Raw genomic sequence first — 14,624 nt, forward strand, 5'->3', positions numbered from 1 at the left:
TCTTCATCACTAAGACCAAATTTTCACCTTCAGGCCAATTTGTGATTATTTCAAAGATTCCAGGGCAATTCAGTTTTCCAATATGGGCATGCTGTGTGATGAGAGCAATCCATTTGCTCCATGTGGCATTGGTGGCATGGTGGGTAGAGGGAACCTTTGCTTTGAACATCCACCCCCAGCACCGGTAGTCAGGGTGCCAGGAGGAGTTGTGCTTCAGTGCCAATGACCTCTGAGGTGGCTTGGACTCCTTCATAGGCTGCCAAGATTTCCTTCTCTTTTGGAGTGTAGTTGGCTTCAGACCTGCTGTAGCTTCGACTCCAGAATCCCAGTGGTCAGCCTCGAGTCTCACCAGGCACCTTCTGGCAAAGGCTCCAGGACAGACCATGGCTCCCGGCTGCAGAGTACAGCACATTCTTCACTTTGGGTCCTGTCCTGACTGGGCCCAGGGCTACTGCATGAGCAATCTCTTGCTTGATCTAAGCAAAGGCTTGCTGCTGTTCAGGGCCCCAATGGAAAATGTTGTTTTTTCAGGTAACCAGGTAGAGATGTCGCTTTTTTACCAAGAACGGCAAAAAACGACACGAGTCTAATTTCGGGTTAAGTGACCAAAAGTGGCTATATTTAATTGTATTAATCAGCTTATATAGCTTTGTTTGCAAGAGTGGCATAACATCATTGGTTGCTTGACTATCTGCCTCCCAGAGTGATTGGCAGAATGCTCTGACATCTATTTCCAAAATATTTTTCCCAGTGTGGAAAACAAAGACACAAACAGCCTGCACCTGTGAAATAGTTTACAAAATCTCAAACAGTTTCCCAGCTAGTTTGCGTGAGAAAGGAGACTTTCACAGGCGGCTGTAGAAAGATAGAAAATTTCTCTGCTAGCTTTTTATTATCCATAATTCCCTGTTTTTGTTTTAAGGACCAAAAAGGGTAGCGTTTGTAATCCTCTGTGGGGGCCCCTTGCAGCAAGGAGAACAAACACAGCATAAAGGATCCATTTGGTAATGGCTGTGTTACCAAGCTGAATCCAAATCAGATACTAACTTAAAGTGGCAGAGAGATTCTCCAGCAATGCCATTGGAAATGCATCAAGCTAACCCAGCTATAAATCCAGTCATAAATTCTAAATAGCCTTAAGGGCTCTATATCAGTTACTTATTCTGGATAGCCTTAAGGGCTCTAACATTCTGCATAACGTTCTGACTCCATGACACAAGAAACTTGAAGTTCAGTCTCTGAATTTCAGTCTCTGCTTGTAGAAGGACCAGGCTGATGGTGGACATCTTGGTCATCATCAGAGGGATCATTCGATAGATGATCTGCATTCTGGTCATCATTTGAAGGTTGCCTTGGAGGTGTCCTGTTCTGCTTCTGGTGCCACAGGTCAGGGCGAATGCATCTTGCAGGTAGCCATTGTACCCCAGTATCTGTGTAAATGCAAGCATACCCACGACCCCAAGCAATAAGCTCATGCAGGCCATCCAACTTCTTAGTGAGGGGGTCCCGTACCCAGACTTTCGCTCGAGGCAGGTGCGTCTCTCCTGCAGACTGCAATGAGAGAAAATGATTAAAAATAACAGGATTGTTTGAAATTGGTGGTACTGTAAGGTGATTAATTGTATATAAAGCGTCTTTTATTTGGCTCTGTGGAGTTTCTCCATACGTTCCCCCTTTTTGATTTTCCAAAACATGCTTCAAGGTGCCATGAGCGCGTTCAACAACGGCTTGGCCCATAGGAGAATGCGGAATACCCAAAGTATGATCTACACCCCATAGGTGCAGAAACTGCCGCGTCTTCTGAGAGACATAGTCAGGGCCATTATCGGTTTTCACAGAAGGCACGCCCAAGATCGCAAAAGTGAGTTTCCAATGGGCAATGACTAATGCAGTTCTGTGCTCGTTGCACGAGCTCTGGCGTGCCCTCAATCAGAGAGAGTCCAGCTGCATTACTTCTGTGCGTCGCAGAAGCGACCTCGGCATCAGGATAGGCTCTAGCTGGGCGCGCTCGCTGGCTTCTTTGCAGAGGAGACATGGCAGGAGCCGATGATATAGGCTCACATTAGTTCGGAGATAAAGAAAGAGAGAGGGTATTCTGGTCTGGCTTCCAACAGGTTTATTGTCAGAAGTTTAGCAACCAGAACATGGCAATGATCTTAATCTGGGATCATGCCGAGAGGCTTTTCCCTCGGTTTTATAGGGGGTTTAAAAACCGTGGGGAAAGGAGAAAACAACCAGGGAGTTACAAGGCAGGGGGAGGATACAATTCAACAAGAACCAATGGGGCAAACTGGGAGGCTGGAGTTATAACAAAGAACCCATGAACAACCAAGTAAGAGAGAATTGTCCTGAACAGGGAAAGGCAGTTTGGACCTGGGCGCAGCCCCGGGGGGATGAGGCTTAGGCTTCTGAGCTGCCCCTCGACCCACCCTCCGAGTCTGTATCTCAGGGAAACTCGATCCATGGGAGGGCCTGGGATTGATTGGCATCTCGCTGCCCCAGCCCTGCAGTGGGCTGGGTCATAGCAACATCTCCTCCCTTTTTATTATATTGAAATGAGGGAGAGGACTTAAGGGATCTTAAAACCAAACACTTAAAAATGGGAAGGGCTAGTAAAATTAACAACACTATAAACAAAACCCATACAATGTCTTTGATAACAGAGAGAATCTGGCTGCTGACGGTCCCGGTGGACAAAGAGAGACTGGAGGCGGAAAAGGAGTTTTTAAACCAGTCGCTGCCTTCTGCGTGCAGGTTGTCAATTTGGGCACGAATTTCCTTAATTTCGGCATAGATTGACTTGCTCTTTGACAAAAAGTCTATACAGCAGAGTCCTTCAAACTCATCACAGACGTGGCTGTGGGCGAGGAAAAGAAAATCGACAGCAGCTCGATTTTGTAATGTCACCTGCTTTGTTTTTTCTTCCTCAGCTAAAAGCTGGCTGAGGGCGGTGGACGTGGCTTGGGTGTTTTTCCCTAGCCAGCAAGAAATCTGCTCAAGTTCTCCAAGGGCCTTAGCCACTACTACCCACGGCAGGAAAATTGACATGATTACTCTTTTAGAATGAGGCCAATTAGTGACTGGATCATCACAATCATCAGGGATTTTGTAAATTGACCCAGCCTGATTAGCCGAATTATGCCACTTGAGAAGACGAGCCCTGTCTCGGGTGAGAGTGGTCAAATGCCCCAGAGTGCAGGGACCTCCTGTGAGAAATGGTGGGATTCTGTTCCACGCTCGGTCCCCACAGATTAAAAATAAACCCTCCGGCAGCACCTTGTTGTGACTGATGGAGTTGGAAACCGACAGAGCCATATTGTGACACCAACTCTGGGTTTTATAGATTCTGTTAAAAGGGCTGACTGGGAATTGGTGTTCTGGCTTGCCATAGTGTGAGTTAAAACAAAAGGCTGCCCCAGCCAACCCCTGAAGCTGTTATTCCTGGGGCTCCTGTATGGTTACCGGAAGTTTTCACATCCACCGGTCCCAGCGGTGGGACTGGAGGATGTGGGTGTCATGGGTGTAGGCAACAAACTCCTCAGCGTGCAAAGGAATACCAACAAGGCAGGAAGACATTGGGTCCTTCGTCCCGCCCGTGCCCAAGCATATCCCTGTCTGGTTGAGGGCTTGGGCCAGCGATACCCACACGTTGTTTTGCGGCTGCGGTATGTTCCATGCCTCGCCTCGTTGGTGGTAGCACAGGAGGAGCTGCAGCAGCAGGTGGGACAGCAGCAGGTAGGAGGTCATCACACGGTCAAGGGTGGTAGCTTTAGGAAAAGTATAACACAAGTATAATTAATACAAATAGAATTAAATAACAATGGCTACCGTGTACTCCTCCTCTTTCAAAGCAAAATGAGGGGTCATTTTGGGAAGGGAGACACATTAGGGAGTCTGGGAAGGGGAGGGTTTGTTTATCAGGCCTGGAGGAGGAGTCTTTTTCTTAAGTGGTTTGTTTTTTCTTCTTTTCCAGGCTGTGGCAGCTTCTTTCCTTTCCTTGACATCTGTAGGTAGTCTCAAAAAGGGTTTGATCCACTTCCCAGGGATCCATTTTGGACCTTCTGGGGTGGAAACACACCCATAGCCTCTACCCCAGGTGACTAGGGGGTACAGTCCACATATTTGTAAAGTATCAGGGTCTTTTATTAGGACCTCAGGTCTCTCAGTTAGTTTATGTTTTGCAGAGTTTGTGAAGTGTCTCAGGATGGGAGGGTCAGGTTCCTCATAGGAACAGTTTAAAAAGTTCAAAGTGAACAACGCTTTGGAAAGTCTTATGATGGGGGCAGCGATCTCATTGCCACCTTTTTGTTGTTCTAACAGTCTTTTTAGTGTTTGCTGTTTCCTTTCCACGATGGCTTGGCCTGTGGGTGAGTGAGGGATGCCAGTGATGTGATCCACACCCCACTCACTCATGAATCTTTTTAATTTTGCGGAGGTGTATGCTGGGCCATTGTCAGTTTTTATTTTCTTTGGTGTCCCCAACACAGCGAAGGCCTGGACTAAGTGGTTGACAACATCTTTGGCCTTCTCTCCATGGTGGGCTGAGGTGAAGGTCACACCAGAAAAGGTATCCACAGAAACATGAATATATTTTTGGTGGCCAAATTGGGGGAAATGGGTGACATCTGTTTGCCATACCTCACAACTGCCTAGGCCTCGAGGGTTAACCCCTTGACCTAATGATGGAAGCTGATGTTTTTGGCAGCTGGGGCATGTAGCCACAATAGTTTTTGCTTGGTCTCGAGTGAAGTGGAACATTCGAATGAGAGTGGGAGCATTCTGATGGAACATTGCATGGCTCAGCTGGGCTTGCTGGAATCTGGTAGGCAGATTCGCTAACTTGATGGGCATAGCTAGGGCATCTGCTCTCCTGTTCCCTTCTGCAATAAATCCTGGCAGGTCAGTGTGTGATCTCACATGCATGACATAGAATGGTTGCTTTCGGTGGGAGATCAGTTGAATCAATTTCGAAAGCAAGTTATGAATTTTTGGGTTTGCTACCTCTTTTAGTAAAGCTCTCTCTGCCCTGGAAACTACATCTGCAACATAGGCTGAATCAGTTATCAAATTAAATGGTTCACTGAACCACTCAAATGCTCTGACCATGGCTGCAAGTTCTGCCACTTGTGGGGATCCTTTGACTACCTGCATATCAGACTCCCACTTCTGAGTGCGAGGATCCCTCCAAGTGATGACAGATTTGTGGGAAGCACCAGAACCATCTGAAAAGATTGTCAAGGCATTTAATGATTTTCGGCTTTGAATTTCTTTTGGAATCAGTTTGAAGACTGAAGTAAACAGTTTGTGTTTTGGATGGTGTATAGAAATTTGGCCTGTGTAGCTGTCCAGGGCGAATTGGAGGTGCATGTTATTTTGAAGGAGGTTATCAAGTGAATCGGTTGTCAATGGTAAGTAGATGCATGTGAAATCACACCCTGCAAGAGTGCGGAGGCGGGATCTAGCCTTCATCACCAGCTAAGCCATGAGCTCCTGTGGCGTTGTGATACTTTTGGACGGTTAGTGTAAGAGGAAAACCCACTTGATGATTAACAGGGGATCACTCTGCACCTTGTCCCATTGAAATATCAGCCCGTGAAGGTATGGCATTTCCCCTAATACAATAAATTGAAAAGACAGACCTGGGGTGCAGCGGTGTGCCTGCCGGGACGACAGCACTTCCTGTACCTTGCAGATGGACTCTCGCCACCTCTGTTAGATGCCTGGGTGATGTGAGTTCATCTTTCCCTCGCAGGAGGTTGAACAGAGGAGCGAGATCTTCTGTCATCAGCCCTAGGAGCGGCCTCACCCAATTTATGGACCTGCAGAGCTGATGGAGTTCCTGCAAGAACTAGGGTTATCATTAATTTTGACTTGCTGGGGAACCACAGTCTGTTCATGGATTTTCAGTCCAAAGTATTTAAATGGAGAAGTTTTCTGGACCTTTTCAGCCTGGATCTCAAATCCATTTGCCTCTAAGGCCTCAATTACCTTCCCTAATGTCCAGTCTAAATACTGTTGGTTAGGAGCACACACCAAAACATCGTCCATATAGTGGAGCACTATTGCCTTTGCTGCTAACTTTCTGATAGGGGACAGAATGCGGGCAACATACCACTTGTTAGGGACCAAGTCCGGAGAGCTGGCCGGATAAACGACACGTACACCGATATGATTAAGCATCGTTCTCCCTTTATTGTTCAACTATGCCAACTTATATCTACTTTTGCAAAGATTCACGCCCCGTCCCTCTAGACAGCCTCTAATCAGTGGGGGAGCTGGCCAGTGTATACATTGCCAAGGACTCTCAGGGCTGCCTGCAGCCAGGTGCTTTCCAGGCCTGCCTGCAGCCAGGGGCCTGTTCAGGGGTTCTTCCTCAGCAACCCTGGCTTGTCCAATCTTTCCAGGGGTATCATATGCCCCTGTTCCACAAGGAATCCCTCTACACATCCCCCATTTTCTTTTTGGGCAACCCAGGCCTGGTCGATAATCTTTCGCAGCCCTGCTTTGACGCAGGAAAAAATGCACCCAAATACTATTAAGCCTATTATAACTGCAAATAGCAATCGGCAGCCTTCTACTACCAAGGTATGCAGCCATCCTGTGATACCCAGACCCGTAAGCCAATCTCCAATAGGGTCGTCTGTCTCCCGAAGGTTGTGCAGGCTCCTCTGGAGGTCGGAGAGGTGCTTGTGAATTGAGACAGAGTGGTCAGAAAGATTCATACAGCACATACCTTGGAAATCTTCACAGCCGTGGGCCAATAGTAGAAAATCGATGGCTGCCCTATTTTGTAATACCGCATGCCTAACACTAGTAACATCTGTGCTTAGCTCATCAAGCATCTGTAAAGTTATGTTTAGTTCGTCTCTCGCCCAACAAGCAAGTTTATGTAATGTTGCGTGCGCCCTAGCCGCTGAAGCACCAGGTAAAAACATGGATGCTAGCCAAATTGTACTACGACTCCAAAAGACAGGCTCTTCAGTCCTTTCACATTTGAGCTCATGGACTGAACGCCGCACCCTGGTTTCAGTGCGGTGGGTGATATTTAAGAGTTGATGCAGACTTGGATGGAACAGGGTGAGTTTCCCTAAGTAGCATGGTCCCCCGTGTGGGCTGGCAGGACCCCCATTCCACGTGCAGTCCCCACATATTAAGAACGTACCACTGGGGAGGCGTTTTGGGGCTTGACCCGTGAGGTTGATTCGGTAGTAAATTGCTTCGGACTCGTGGTTTCTCAGAAACCAGTCTGCAAGAGGGTCAACAGTGGCCTAAAGGCACCTATTAACATTTAATTGACCGGTAGTGGGTGGCTCAAATGTCACGTAACCATCCCCAGTTTGGTTTGTGGAACCCAGTAGGTCTAACTCTTCTGGTGTCCCCATGGTGACACTGATGCTTTTCAAGAATGCAGCTTGCCAGCAGGCACGCTGCTGTGCAGGCTTGAGTCCGATCAGCCCTGAACAATTGCCATTGCCTGTGGCGTTCCCTATCAGTGAGCTGTTGTCTAGCATCCCTCAGAAGTCTTGTGGGTTAAAGTATGGGACCTCAATTAAGCAGGTGCGGAATGGGTCCCGTGGTGTGGCCAAGCTCAGACACATGGAGTCTTGCCCTGTTAAATTAGCTAGGGTGACCCACATGTTTTGTCTCTTTTGGATTGCTGTTGACATTGCGTGGGACACTGCTAGGATGCTTACAAGAAGCAAACCTCTCAGAATGTTTGCAGCCCCAGTGCTGCTTTGTCACTTCCCAGCGCTCGGGGGCCACCACATGCTGCCATGGGACACGAACCTGTGTGCTACACTCTCGCCCTAACACTGCCACACTCCATACTGCCTTCACTCAGTCTAAATGGGCGGACAGCCGATCGAAGATGTCCGCCAATTCCCTTGTCTCAAGACAGTCAAAAACAATTCCCCACTCTACCTCTGTGTCTGGTGCTATACCCAAGTATTTACGCAGCTCCCCTTCTTGGTTCCGCCTTCGATCACGGTCCGCACAAGGCGGGCACATATACCACCCGCTTTCTAACGTTAGCTTGTGTGTCCAGAGGCCCCGCCGACAACCACCGCAAGTCACTAGCAACCATGCAAGGCAGCCGCTACATACGCCACAGGGTCTTGCTATTTCCCCCACTACAGAGAGTGGTGGACCTGGCAAGTTCTCAGCCCCCTCATTCAGCCACGTCTGCAGCCTCTCCCAAGGATTCTCGGGATGGGGGTCCCAGTGTTCCAGCTGTTGTAGTAGTGGCGTTACTTTCCTCAGGAGCCGATGCTGACTGCGCCTTCTTGCTTCGGGGTCCTGCATGCGTAGCACGGCACTACTTGCTGGGCACCCACAGCAGTCCCTCTGGGAAGGAAACACACATATATCCTCGGCCGTTAAATAGCACTTGGCTGGGACCTTCCCACAACCCCGTTTGAGGGTTACAGTACAGAACACTTATTCCTGGAAGAGCCTGCTCGATTCCCCTACAAACCGTCTGACGATGGATTGCCACTGGAGGCTCCTCCCTATCCCCGGCCAGAGAGAGGAAGTTCAATGTAAACAGCACTTTGCTTAGCCGTTTACTTGGTTCCATCTCTCCCCCTTTCTTTCGGCCCAGATATTCTTTTAGTGTACGATGGGCTCTCTTTACCACTGCCTGACCGGTGGGTGAGTGTGGGATCCCCGTGATATGTTCTACTCCCCACTGCTGCATAAACCTGGCTAGGCGACCGCTGGTGTATGCTGGCCCATTGTCCGTTTTGATCTTTTTGGGTACCCCCATTACTGCGAAGCAAGAGAGCAGATACGGCTCCACATGCAATGCCTTCTCTCCTGTCTGAGCGGTAGCCCACAGGAAGTGTGAAAAGGTGTCAATTGTTTACATGGACATAGTGCTGTCAGCCGAACTCGAGGACGTGAGTGACGTCCATTTGCCAGAGCTCAAGGGCTTTCAAACCCTTGGGGTTAGCCCCCACACCTAACCCAGGGCCGTGATGGCTACAGCAGGGACAAACCCGCACTATGCCTTTCGCGTCTATCAGCGGGATCCTAAACTGTCACTGCAGGGATTTTGCATTTTGGTGGAACAGATCATGGCTACATCTGGCTTGCTCAAAAATGCTCATGGGCGAGAGATGCACTATGGGGGCACAGGTCACCGCCTCATCTGCATGAGCATTGCCCTCTCCCAGCCTGATGTTCCACTGGTGGCTCCGAATGTGCAGGATACAGTAGGGATGTGTCCGTTGTTGCAGGGTATGCCACAATGTGATAAGCAGTCTGCCCAAATGTTCGTTGTTAGTACGCCGGATTTCTGCATTATGGATCCGTTGGGCTACTCCAACGACATATAGGGAATTGCTGATTACATTCGCCAATTCCTTTGACCACTGTTGTAACGCCCATATCACGGCGCGCAGTTCGAATGTTTGCAAGCTGTTGGCCAGTTCTCCCGCTACAACATAAGTCTTCCAGTGGTTGTTCTCTTTCCATGCACAGGCGGCCCGCTTTGTCTTCCTTCCCGCATCCGTGAACACCGTGCACCCTAGTACCGGCCGTTCTACATTCAGCGGGCGGTCCAGCCACTCATAGTGCCCCAGCAGCTGTGCCAGCCTTCTCTGTGGGCGCTTGTTGTGGACCACGCCGCTGAATCCGAGCAGAGCTTCCTGCAGTGCCTCCGCATGGCATAGCATCCACTCCAAGTCCCCTGTTCGGACCGGTATACTGATGTCCCCTGCCTCCCTGCCGTCCAACTCCACCACTCGGTTGCGACTCTTTCGGATTAAAAGCACCACTATCTCCACCTTGGACTGCAGTTTGAAGCGTGGCTGAGTTGGCGGGAAGATCCATTCGAGAATCCAGATGTCCTCCCCCATTTTCTTTTGCCATTGGTGGACGATGGCATGTGAACCCGCTGCGCCGGCCAGGGTGATGAGGATGGCGAGTGGGACTCCTTCTTCTCTGCGCAACACCCATGCGTGCCGCAGCTTATCTGCGACCTTGGCGAGAGCTGTTGCTTGGTCCAGGGAGCATTCCCGAGGTTCGGCAGGGTTTGTCCCGTGCAGCCATGGCAGGAAGGGGGCGAGGTCGGCGTTCGTGATTCCCACGACTCCGCGGACCCATTGCAGATCTCCTAACAGCCGTTGCGCATCATGGAGCGTGGAGATTTCTGTGTTTAGCTCGATCTTTTGGGGCCTAATTTGCGATTCTGATATGAGCCAGCCCAGGTACTTCCATGGCGCAGTCCGCTGGATGTTCTTGAGGGCGATCTCTAATCCAGTCTCATGCAGTTGCTCTCTGACCCATTGCATCTCTTTATCTGGGAACTCTTTAGCAGTAGCTATCAGGATGTCATCCATGTAATGGTAGATGAGTGCTTCTGCGTAGCGTTGTCGAATAGGACGTAGCGCCCACTCAACATATAGCTGACACAGCGTGGGGGAATTTTTCATCCCCTGGGGCAGGACAACCTACTTGTAGCGCTTAGTAGGCTCACTGCGATTCTTTGTGGGCACTGTAAAGGCAAAACATTCTGTGTCCTTTGGATGCAGTGGGATTGTGAAAAAGCAGTCTTTTAAGTCAATTACAGTGATTTTCCATCCCGCTGGGATCATTGTAGGAGCCGGTAGCCCAGGTTGCAGTGCCCCCATAGTTTGCATGCGCGCATTTACTTGTCGAAGGTTGTGAAGGAGGTGCCACTTTCCCGACTTCTTTGGGATCACAAAGATGGGGGTGTTCCATGGACTGACCGAAGGCTCGATGTGTCCTGCTGCTAGCTGTTCTGCAACAAGCTGTTCTACTATCTTCAGCCTTTCATTGGTTACCAGCCACTGCTCGACCCAGACAGGGTCATCTGTTAACCAGGTGAGAGCCCATATGGGCGGCTGATCAGTAGTGGCCGTCAGCATAAATGCTGGTCCGTGGTGAGCACGAGGCCTAGCTGCGCAAGGATGTCGCGTCCAATCAGGCCTTGCAGGGTCTGAGGCAGCTTCATAACGTAGGGGCAACACACAATGGTTTGATTGTCCTCAAACTCTAGGGCAATTGGGGTTGCACTTACTTGGGGGATTTGTGTTTCCCCCACCCCTACCAGCGTGGCTGCTGGTTTTTCCAGTCCCCAACCAGGTGGCCATACTGCCTGGTTAATTATGGTAACATCGGCCCCAGTGTCGAGAAGCGGTCGTATTTTGATGGCTTCTGCCCCCCTTCACAGGATCACTTGCCGCTGAGGTCCTTGGGCCAGGTTCAATATGCAAAACACGTTGAACCCAGAGGACCCAAAAGCGTGGCCTCTGCGGACACTGCTGTTGCTGGTTCCCCCATTGGTCATTAGGGGAATAGGGATGATTTGGGCAATGAGACTGCTCTGCGGGATAGTCATGGGTGGTTGCAGCGTGTGGGCCATGATCTTAATTTCACCCGTGTAGTCGGCGTCGATGACTCCAGGGAGCACCACTACTCCCTGCCGGCTGGTTGATGACCGCCCCACGAGTAGGCCACCCAGACAAGGGCCGTTTGATGACAGGGGGCCCTTGGCTGTGGTTGGGATCAGGGTGACCTGGTGGTTCGTCAGCGTGACCTCTATTGAAGTTGCCACATCCACTCCGAGGCTCCCTCGGGTGGCTGGCTGGTTCTGCTGAAGGAAACCACCAGGGTTGCACTTGATTCGTGGCTCTTTGGGGCACTCACTTGTGTCCTGGTGCGTGGCCCCACCACGCTGCGCTGGCCATTCCCCGCACAGTAGCATGCTATGGTGGCATGGGTGCCGGAATTGCAGTTGTGGCACCACACCATTTTCCGGCGCCTCAGCTGCCCCTCTTCACCATACCGGAAACAGGTTACTCTGCCCGTCTGGGGACCAGGAGGTGGGCCAGCGGCCCTCGCCCCCTTTTTTCTTTGCGCCCCTCCGGTCAGCACTGCGGCGATGACTTGTCCCTGCTTTTGCAGGACATTCTGCAGCGTTGCGGTAAATGCAGCTGTTTGAGACGACTGCTCCGCACGGCTAGCACGCACGAGCATCTCGTCTACTCCTGTTCCCTGGGGCAGCGTGGCAAGAATCGTCTTAGTTTGCCTATTAGCATTTTCAAAGGCAAGGGTCCAGAACATTTGCTTCTGGAGCTCTTCAGAGAGCTCAGTTGCGTCCTTCAAGGCTGCTGACAGACAGTCAATGAACTGACCATATGGCTCCGACAGCCCCTGTTGGACTGCCGCATATGGAGGAGACTTCTTTTCGGGTACTGACAACAAGGCTTTGTGGGCAAGAGTCTGTGACAACTGATGACTGATTGTGGGCATGGTCAGCTGCTTCACCGTCGCTCCATAAGCCCCGCTCCCAGTTAGCATGTCGGCTTGGATCGCATACAGTGGGTCTTATGTATCACCTTGGTGTTTGCTAGCTTCTTCTTGTGCTAGCTTCTTCCATGTTCACTCCCAGAGCAGGAGCTGTGAAGGGGTCAACAACAACTGTGCAATGCTGATGCAATCATTAGGACACAGGACATCTGCTGTAAAGATAAACTGCAGGATGCTCCGTGTAGCTTCGGACTGGAGGCCGTGCGTGGTGACCGTTTGCTTTGCTTGTTGCAAGATCTTCCAGTCATGGGGTTCCCACCTTGCGGTGTCGCCCTGTATCAGTACAGGGCAGGCTAGGGCATCTACGGCTTGCCAATCTCCTTCAATGATTGCGTTACGGACAACTCCATTCCATCTGCTTCGCAATGGATCAGTCCTCGCCGTCGGGGCTGATGGAGGCAATGGCTGCACGTCCTCTTGCTGGGAGGGAAGGGCCGTAGGCCCTGTGCCCGGTTCTCCCAACAGGAATGGAGGAATTCTTGTGGCCGTCTTGACCAGTGGGTCCACGGGATGCCACAGTGCTGATGGTGTGGTTTCGCGAGCCTTAGACTCCAGGACGTCCTGATGCGTAGACAATTCAGCAAGCTTCTTCATTACTTCATGCATCATCTCTCGGTGCTTCTCCTCCTCTTGGGGCTGACCCCCGGCAGCCCTGGCTGGCTCTGCCTCTGCAGCAGACAAAGCCATAGAGGCTGCTTCACAGTCGGACGATGATCCGCTGTCCATCAGAGGGGGGTAGTGCGCTGCCGTTTTTGGCCAGCAGCTAGGACCCCTTGCTTCTCTTCTGCTCACCTGCACCCCGCCCCCAGAGTCCGGAGGCTCTGCTTCCACTTTCACTTCCAGTTCTCCCTCAGGCTTCTGCGGGGTAACTTCCTTCCCCGCCAGGTCCAGCAGCTCCCGCAGTGAGTGTACAGGCACTGATGTCCCCTTCATCGGTCGACCTGCGGTCAGCCCAAAGAATCGCGCAACCCTGGACTCCGCTCTGGCCTCCGGCCGCCACTTCGTGATACCCCCCTCTCTTTCTTTTCCGGGACCACCACCCCCAGCACCTCCATGGCTGCCGCGGCCACCTTCCTCTGCTTTAATTTCTGCGAGGGTATTAGTCACAGCTCTGCATGTTAATCTGAGAACTTTAGCTTCTTTACCTTCCTTTCCGCCCTCAGTTGTGAACTCCCATAGTCTGTTTCCAACTTCCCACCACTCCTCGGTCAAAAACAAAAGCGAAGTGCATTTCAGAAACACTTGTTCCCAGGCCCACGTTATTAGGGCATAGAGATCTTGATCTTTTACAGTCTCGCCTCTCTTAGAGAGGATACTGGCTAGCAGACGAGTGGCAGCCTCGTACTCCATAGCTTTCTTACCTGCGGGGACTCACTCGGCTGCATGAGCTCCGGTCTCCGGCACCACTCAGCTTTTTGCCGGGACACTCCCGCTCCAGCTCTCCAAGCTCCTCACCGCCGGTGCGATGATTCGGAGTCTTGCCGCGTTTAGGCGAACCGCATTTAAGCGAAACAAACTGCGTTTAGGCGAGTAAGATCACTCGAGTCCCTGCTCAGGCGCCAGGTGTTAGGGACCGAGTCCGGAGAGCTGGCCAGATAAACGACACGTACACCAATACAATTAAGCATCGTTCTCCCTTTATTGTTCAACTATGCCAACTTATATCTACTTTTGCAAAGATTCACGCCTAGTCCCTCTAGATGGCCTCTAATCAGCGGAGGAGCCGACCAGTGTATACTTTGCCAAGGACTCTCAGGGCTGCCTGCAGCCAGGTGCTTTCCAGGCCTGCCTGCAGCCAGGGGCCTGTTCAGGGGCTTTTCCTCAGCAACCCTGGCTTGTCCAATCTTTCCAGGGGTATCATACGCCCTTGTTCCACAAGGAATCCCTCTACAACCACTGGCAGATGGTGGGTGAGTTTTTCATGCCTTGTGGCAGAACTCGCCAGTGGGAGCCTTTCGGTTGATGGAAGGTACCGAGAAGGCAAACCAGGGCGCATTGTCTGGGTGTAGTGGGATCTGGAAGAAGCAGTCCTTAATATCAATGACTGCTAATTTCCACTGCCTAGGGAGCATAGAGGGTGAAGGCATTCCGGGCTGCAGGGGTCCCATGTCCTCAATGACATGCATTTATTTTTCATAAGTCGTGTAGGAGGCGCCACTTGTCTTTCCCTGGTTTTTTGAATACAAATACTGGGGAATTCCAAGGGCTATTTGAGGGTTCAGTGTCACCCTTTTTCAACTGCTCCTCCACGAGTGCGGTGAGTGCCTTTAATTTGTGTTTTTCCAAAG

At 50.9% G+C, this 14,624-nt stretch overlaps 1 protein-coding gene across 1 annotated transcript in view; it reads left to right on the forward strand.

Moving 5' to 3' along the window:
* The window catches only part of LOC309584633 (transportin-1-like), a 150,201-nt gene that overhangs the window by 43,510 nt on the left and 92,067 nt on the right, over positions 1-14,624 (forward strand). The window lies entirely within an intron of this gene.

This window comes from Coloeus monedula (genome assembly GCF_965178545.1).
Source record: "Coloeus monedula genome assembly, chromosome: W".
In the NCBI taxonomy this organism is placed as follows: Eukaryota; Metazoa; Chordata; class Aves; order Passeriformes; family Corvidae; genus Coloeus; species Coloeus monedula.